At 36.9% G+C, this 7,176-nt stretch overlaps 1 non-coding gene across 1 annotated transcript; it reads right to left on the bottom strand.

Annotated features, from left to right (window-relative positions):
- Nucleotides 1-4,796: 4,796 nt before the first annotated feature.
- On the bottom strand, nt 4,797-4,903 carry LOC111904125 (small nucleolar RNA R71). Its single transcript, XR_002854433.2, has one exon. It is a non-coding gene; the product is annotated as a small nucleolar RNA R71 (small nucleolar RNA).
- Nucleotides 4,904-7,176: the final 2,273 nt, after the last annotated feature.

Below are 7,176 nucleotides of genomic sequence, written 5' to 3'. Positions count from 1 at the left end.
ATCATAACCTAAATTTAGAATTAAAATGTATCGATTATGGTTTTATTAAATTAATTAAGTGTTTAATTAAAAGAGAGAATTAATAAATCCATAATGAGATGGTTTAAGTTTAATTAAATTGAAAGTTTAATTTATTAATAGATTAAACCACTAAGTATTTTAAATATGTAAAATACACCCTTATAATATATAAAATTAAAAATCTAATATAATATAATATAATATTTTATATATATATATATATATATATATATATATATATATATATATATATATATATATATATAAGTTAAAAGTCAGTCTTACCGTTAGTAGGCCTCATTCACGAAGCTGATCTATAAGGGGGTATAAGGAAATTGCCTATAAAATGACGATTGAATGGGTGTCCACTCTTACCCACCGCTTCCTTGACTAATGGAGGGTCGTTAGCCGAACAGGTAGGATAAGACACTAAATCCTCATTAAAAGTGTAATGAACATATAAAGTAACTAAACCTTTTATAAATTCTCAATCTTAGTTACTTTAGGAAAAATGTGATTTGGTGTTAACCCATGAAATTACACATTGCACGTTATTAGTCTTAGTGGAGCGTGTTGTTGGATAAGGTGTCTAAGTCCATAACTATTTATGGTATGTACTTGACCCGACCCGACATGGTCCATTTGGGTTGCATGGCACCATGCATTTGGATAGACTAAATGAGAGAAATAACACTTGTGGTTTATTAATATATTATAAGTTCTAATATATTAATAGTATTATTTAATTAGTATTGATCAAGAATTAATTTGGAATTAATTAAGTGATCAAAAGATAACTAATTAAATATATTGGTTGATTATGTAAATCATCCATAACTTGTATAGTGGGCTAAGAGGCTCCATGGATTATCAAGTTGGGTTAAACCCATAGGATACTCCATAGATGCTCCATGGGAGTTACAAACCCATGGGTCATGGAAATGAAGAGCCATGACACATTAGGGTTTACATGGTGTAACCATAGATGTGTCACGCTATATAAGGAACTCATTCTCCACCAAAATCGGCTACAAAGAGATAAGAGGTCTAGGCCGATTTTTCAAGTGTGTATGTTCTCTCAAAAGTCATTCCAAAAGCATTTGGTTTTGTGTGAAGCATTTGAGGCATCACACTTGGGGTGCTAGGCTCACAAGGTTTCAAGGAATCAAAATCAACTGCAAGGTATATAATTCTAGCCATTCTTTTAGGATTAAAGTTCCCATGTATGCTAGATAGGATTATGAACCTTGGAAACCAACTTTGCATGTATTTAGACAAACATAGATCCAAGGTTTATTAGGGTTGCCTGTACACTTAGGAAGTGTTAGAATGCTCTAAACTCATCAGTGGTATCAAAGCCTAAGCTTGTTTGTCAATACTTGATGCAAAATAGTGTTGAAAAATCATTTTTTTTTGTTATCTACTCGGGGGACTCGACAAGTCTGTTCATGCACTCGACGAGTCCAAGTGTAAATGCAACCAACTCGGTGACTCTGTTCGTGCACTCGACGAGTTGGTCATGCAAAATGCAGAAATTCGATTTGTTCTGCTGGAAATGGACTAGAAACATTACCCTAAATTGTTTTGGTGTTGTAGAACTTGTTTTAGATGGTGTAATGGTTGTTCTAATCCATTTACAATGGCCAATATCAATTTTTCATGATTATATGTGTTCATATGTTCTTGAAATGTTGATATGAATATTCATGTTCTTATGAGCTCTTGATAGATCATAGGAGTTACTTGTTTATATGATTAATTCATGATCTTTATGTGTTTTAATGGAGTCCATAACTTGTCCTCAAGTTATGGATAACCAAAAGTCTCTTTGTGTTAAAAGCCATTAAAAGAACACATAAGTTATAAAATGAAGAGTCTTCATTTTAATAACTCATAAGTTATGAATATGAAAGGTTTTGTAAAGTTACAAAACTTGCCCTTAAGTTTTGGAACAAGTAAAGTCATGATTAAAACTTTAGTTCCAACCCTTAGATTTTTAAAAATTTAAAAATCAACCATTATACTTTATAATATTATAAGTTAATAATATATATATATATATATATATATATATATATATATATATATATATGTATAAGATCAACTCGTCTTACCGCTAGTACGCCTCATTTACGAAGTCAGTCTATAAGGGGGGTATAAGGTTGTTGCCTATAAAATGGCAACTTAATGGGTGTCCACTCTCACCCACCGCTTCCTTGATCGGTGGAGGGTCGTTAGCTGAACGGGTAGGACAAGGACTTATAAATTCTCATTAAAAGTATGATGAATATTATAAAGTAACTAAATGCTTTTATTAAATTCCCAATCTTAGTTACTTTAGGAAAATGTGAATAAGGTGCTAATCCATGAAATTACACTTTACACTTTGTTTAAGTCGTTGGTGGAGCGTGTGTGGTTAACCGACACACTAACTTAGACTTAACAAGGTAGGTAAAGGGTAACTTAAGATTTATCATAGTATCGGTAGAGCGTGTGTGGTTTACCGGCACATCGATTGAGTGATAAAATTTAAGGGTACTGATATTTCCATATTTATACTTATTTTTAGGCAATATTTAAGTACATTTTTATTAATAAATTGATAATATGTTTAGAATAATGGTACTTATGATTTTAAATTGTTATTTTCAGTCAATTAAAAGGATTTTCGAAGAGAGGGACCAAAAGTGACAATATGTGGAACATGGGAGGCTTGAAAGACAAGAAAAGAATAAATCCACGTTAAATACTGAGTTCACGACGTGGCAAAGTTGGCCACGACGTGGCACGAGTGTTCTAGAAGATAGACATCGCGACGCGGAGGATTCCTTGGATGATACGGATTACTTCAAGCCCACGACGTGGCAAAGCTGGCCACGACGTGGCGCGGGTTTTTGGAGATTATTTAAGTTCTCCTGATTATTACGAAAGTAAGAAGCTTTTGGGCAGAAGGAAGGAGTTCTAGGAGACGATTCAGAACGAAAGAAGGGTTCTGGAAGAAGGTTTTAAACACCAAAAAGAATAGAGATTTATATTTTAGTTAAATAAGAACATGTCTTTTATTACTTTTAGCTGTGTTGGTTTAGTTGCTAGGATGAGCAGCTGAATCTAACTACTCTTGTTTAGCTAGATGAAGCTTCAACCTTTTGAATAGTTCAATGTTTATGGATTAAGTAGTTGGTAAAAATTGCTTGTGTTTGATTTGTATTACCTAGCATGCTATTGTTTGTTTCTCTAATTGCTTGATTGCATGTTCTGTGTAGCTTAGTGACCATTAACTGCATGAATTTGTTTACCTAATGATTTAGTGAACATTAAATTGTTAGAGCTAGGATTGACCAATATTAATTAGCAATTAGAGTAAATAAGCTTAGCTGTGCTAGAGAACGTGTATTGTGACCATAATTGCGTTTATACAACAAATCTTACATAGCATATTTACATTCATAATTAGTTATGTGTTTAATTATGTGTGAACATACATGGTTTGACATGAATTAGTTAATTATTGGTAAGTTAGAATTAAATTACTAATATAACTAAAAACCAACTTAATAATCCGTAATCATTAGCTAGCCATAAGGGAGAAGTGGATTCAAACTAAACAAGAGTGTGTTTTTATTTATTGAGTTTGATTTAAGTTCATCTGATCTTGTAAAATCAGATAAAACCCCTTTTAAACTTGTTAATAAATTAGGTTAATTTAATAGTAAGTAAATTAATTAGAGCACCGTTCCCTGTGATCGACACCCGACTTACCCAAACTATATTGTAATCTGACTAGGTACATTGCCTATAAGTGCATAGTTAGTTAAGTTTGTTAGGTTATAAATATTAAAATTAGTGAGTACTTTTGTGCACATCAAGTTTTTGGCGCCGTTGCCGGGGAACGACTTAGTTTTTAATTTTTATTTGCATTAAATTAGTCGATCCTTCTTGTGGAGTAAAAACCACAAAAAGTTAATTTTTCAGCAAAATAAAATTTTCTGTCAATCACAGAGTCCACGACGTGGCCATATACCTGCCACGACGTGGACAGTTAAAAAACTAGATTTTTAGTTTGTTAGTTAGTTTTTCTTATTTTAGTTCAGTTTTACGTTTTTAGTTTAGCAAGTTGCAGGAGTTCATGACCAGAAGCTCAAACACACACTTGGTGCCGCCACTTGAAGATCCCGAGTCTGCGCTTCACAAGAAAAAGACGCCCTTACAGGAATTGAAGTCAGCTTTTTCTAGGAAGTCGGGAAAGAAGACAGGAGAGTCAAGTTCATCCACGAAGCACAAGAGCAATCTTGAGCATTTGGATCATACACCCGTCCAAACCGAGTCCGAAAGCGATACCGAGCCGGAATTTGAAGAACACACGAGCGAACCCGAGAACAAGCCAAGGAACGAGATGGCAGCAATTGAAGAGATGGCCATGGGAGCTTACAAGAAGCGAATCCGAGAAGATGTGGGTCCCGGTTTAGTCCAACCCGAAATACCTGCCACTACCACATTCGAGCTGAAGGGACATATTGACTGCACTGAAGGACATCCCATTTTTCGGGAAAGATCATGAGGATGATTTTAAGCATCTTGATGAAGTCAACGACATTGCGGATTACTTCAATGTCCCAAATGTCAACATAAACACAGCCTTGCTTAGAATGTTTCCCATAACTTTCAAAGGAGCTGCTAAAGAGTGGTTAAAAGCACTCCCTCCGGGTACAATCACCACTTGGGCTCAAATGCATGACCAATTCCTGGACTAGTTTTTCCCGCCATCCAAGATAGCCAAACTCAAGAAGGCAATAGCCAACTTTGAGCAACAGCCGGGGGAGTCACTATACAAAGCATGGGAGCGGTACAAGGGCTTACTCAGAAATTGCCCTCAGCATGACCTAAATGTGCAGCAAGAGATGTCAATCTTCTATGATGGGGTCAACGTGATGACAAGACAACTCCTTGATTCTCATGGACCTTTGACAAAGAAAAATCCAAGGGAGGTCAAGGAGCTAATTGAAGAATTCGCGAAGCACTCTCGCGAATACCACAACCCAAGGCAAGATGGAATCAAAGGCGGTGGAGGGGCCCAAACTGAAAAAATAGCAGCTGTCATGGCCATGCTAAATAATATGGATCGAAGGATAACACAAATGAACCAATCGATACATGCCATAAGAGTAAGTTGCGAGAGATGCAGTGGTCCACACTTGACCAAGGACTGCAATGTAGATGAGTTTGGGAACAGAAAAGCTCAAGTGTGCTACTCTAGTGGGGATAAATTTGATGAGGACTGGAGGAAACCAAAGAATGAGTGGTTGCCATATGAAGAGTATAAGAAGCAAAAAGAAGAAAAGTATAGGCAGACAGGACGAGGCCTTTATCAAAAGGAGCAGCCACCAGCCGAGAAGAAACCCGACCTAGAGACCATTTTGACGAAATTTATGGAAGCTTCAGAAAAGAGACATGATGCCACTGATTCTGCTATTATGGAACAACAAACCTTAATAAAGAATCAGCAAGCCTCCATCCATAACCTTGAAGTACAATTTGGTCAGCTAGCCACTCTAGTTCATGAAAAATTGTCCCCGATGAATCCCGAAGTAAAGACCCAATCTCACGTAATGGCCATCGATACTGAAGAAGATGCAATCTCTGAGTTCCTGGAGGCATTGGAAGAAGAACCGCAACAGCCCAAGAAATCAAAGATCGAAAATGGAAAAGTTGCTGATCTAGGTTCGCCACGACGTGGCACTCCTCTGGCCACGACGTGGCACATGTTTGATCAAAAATCCTTTGAGCCCGTTCCAAGTTATTAGCCACCTTTTCCATTTCCCACCCGAGCTGCACTTAGTCTACTGGAGAAGGAGCATTTAGAGTTTATGAAGCATGTGAAGGGGATCCCAATTAATACTCCCTTTGTCGAGTCCTTATCCAAAGCTCCCGAGAACCAGAAATTACTGCAAGATTTGATAGACACTCGAAGGCAATTAAAGAAGCAGTCTACATTGATTCTAAGTGAACAAACTTCAAAAGTTGTGTTGGGAGAAACACCAGAAAAGATGAGGGATCCTGGACGCCTCACTCTTCCATGTGAGTTTGGGAATAAAATGAAGGTTAATGCTTTAGCTGATTCTGGGGCTAGCATTAATTTGATGCCTTTTTCATTTTATCAAAAATTGGAGATTCAGAAGATGAAGGCTACAAAAATGAAGATTCACATGGCGAATCGTTCGGTGACACAACCCCGGGGCATCGTGGAGGATATTTTGGTGAAAATTGGAAAATTTGTTTTTCCAATAGACTTTGTACTCTTGGATATGAAAGAAGATCCTGATGTTCCAATAATCCTTGGTCGTCCATTGCTTAACACTGTTGGAGCTCTTGTTGACATCCATGAGTCTAAGCTCACTTTGAGGGTTGGAGATGAACAAGAAGTCTTTGGAATACAAGATGACTTTCAAGAAGATAAAGAAGAGGTGTTCATAATTAATGAAGAGAATGAACTAGAAGAACTGGAGAAGCTTATGGAAGAAGAGATCAAGGCAGTTCATCGAGTCAAAAGAACAAAACCGAGGGCATCTGTTCCATATTTGATTGAAGTCATAGCTTACAAGAGTCTGCCTTCTTGGGTGAGCGAAGAGGATGAGAAGATGACAAGTGATGAAGAGGAGGTCACTTCAAAAGTAACAAAGCCGGTAGTGAAAGAGGAGGAGGATGCTATGGAGCGCAAGGAACAAACCAAGGGCACAAAACGCAAGCTTGAAGAAGATGGAACAGCTAAAAAGGAGAATTCAAAGAAGGCGTATAAAAGGCGAGTTCAAGCTTACAAGAGGCGATTCAAGGAACAAAAGATCTTGGTGGTCGACTCTTCAGAAGATTCAACGTAGAAGGCACGGAGTCCAGCTCAAGACTCCAAGAAAAAAGAAGCGCTTCTCGGGAGGCAACCCGAGTTTGGTTTGCATTTTCTTTACTTTTAAATTTTTCTTTTTCTCTTTTAGGAAAGACACCAACTCATCATCTAAATAACTGATAATTAGTAAAGAATTAGTTGTGGGGAACTTTAAATAATGAATAAGATGCAAAGTAATTGGTTAACATGTGAGATTTTATAAAATAAATTTGCAATTGGGCAGTTTCCACGACGTGGGCATAGCCAGCCACGTCGTGGGT

This window comes from Lactuca sativa, chromosome 7, assembly GCF_002870075.4.
Source record: "Lactuca sativa cultivar Salinas chromosome 7, Lsat_Salinas_v11, whole genome shotgun sequence".
In the NCBI taxonomy this organism is placed as follows: domain Eukaryota; kingdom Viridiplantae; phylum Streptophyta; class Magnoliopsida; order Asterales; family Asteraceae; genus Lactuca; species Lactuca sativa.
Note: the sequence above shows the minus strand (reverse complement) of the source record. Positions and strands in the feature narration are given on the sequence as shown.